The sequence below is a fragment of the Malurus melanocephalus genome, unplaced genomic scaffold, assembly GCF_030028575.1.
Source record: "Malurus melanocephalus ecotype Western Australia unplaced genomic scaffold, MMel_1.1 scaffold_10136, whole genome shotgun sequence".
Lineage (NCBI taxonomy): Eukaryota > Metazoa > Chordata > Aves > Passeriformes > Maluridae > Malurus > Malurus melanocephalus.
Window position 1 is genome coordinate 1 of NW_026633366.1, and position 999 is coordinate 999.

Below are 999 nucleotides of genomic sequence, written 5' to 3' on the forward strand. Positions count from 1 at the left end.
GGGACAGCCCCGAACCCACCCCGGTACACGGCCCGCCGGTCCCTGGGGAGGGGACAGCATGGGGACACCATGGGGACAGCCCCGGGGACAGCCCCGAACACCCCCCGGCCCGCCGGTCCCTGCGAGGGGACAGCATGGGGACACGGGGACATCCATGGGGACAGCCCTGAACGCACCCGGCCCGCCGGTCCCTGGGGAGGGGACAGCATGGGGACACCATGGGGACAGCCCCGAACCCACCCCGGTACACGGCCCACCAGTCCCTGGAGGGGGACAGGGATGGGGACACGGGGACATCCATGGGGACACGGGGACACCATGGGGACAGCCCCGGGACAGCCCTGAACACCCCAGAGACCCGCTATGGGGACATCAGGGACAGTCACAGGGGACCCCTCCCCACCTCAGAACCCCCCAGGACCCCCGGGAACCGCCCGGGACCACCAAACCCCCCCAGAACCACCCTGGGCACTGCCACCCCCTGTCCCCTGTGTCCCCTCCTCTGTCCCCCCTTACGCGGTGGCCTCGAGCTGCAGGTCGGGGACACAGACATTGTCCTCTCCACAGTCCAGCTGGATGTGAGCCTGGGGACATTGGGGACATTGGGGACATCACCGGGATGATGGGCGACACTGGGGACAGGGGGGCAGTGGGGTGACAGGGGTGACAGGGGCAACACAGGAGTGACACGGGGGTGACACACGGAGGACACGGGGGTGACACGGGTGCCACACGGGGGACAGAGGGTGACACGGGGGTGACACGGGTGCCACGGGGGTGACATGGGTGACACGGGGGTGACATACAGGTGACACAGGTGACACACAGGTGACACCGGTGCCAGCGGGTACCTTGGCCTCCAGGCGCGTGCGCGTGGCCGGGGACAGCAGCGGGGACAGCCCGGGCGGGGGAGGGGACACGGCCGGGTCCAGGGCCAGGCTCAGCGACACCGGGATGGGCGACAGCTTGTCCCGGAACTCGGACTCGTTCTGGGGACAG

General features: G+C 70.0%; 1 long non-coding RNA gene across 2 annotated transcripts; it reads right to left on the reverse strand.

Annotated features, from left to right (window-relative positions):
* Positions 1-18: 18 nt before the first annotated feature.
* On the reverse strand, positions 19-988 carry LOC130588689 (uncharacterized). 2 transcript variants are annotated; one of them, XR_008967006.1, is made up of 3 exons: positions 852-988; positions 517-584; positions 19-42 (listed from the first exon to the last, which is right to left on the reverse strand). It is a non-coding gene; the product is annotated as an uncharacterized LOC130588689 (long non-coding RNA). The 2 variants fall into 2 exon arrangements; XR_008967007.1 differs by lacking the exon at positions 19-42 and adding an exon at positions 178-191.
* Between the last annotated feature and the right edge of the window lie 11 nt (positions 989-999).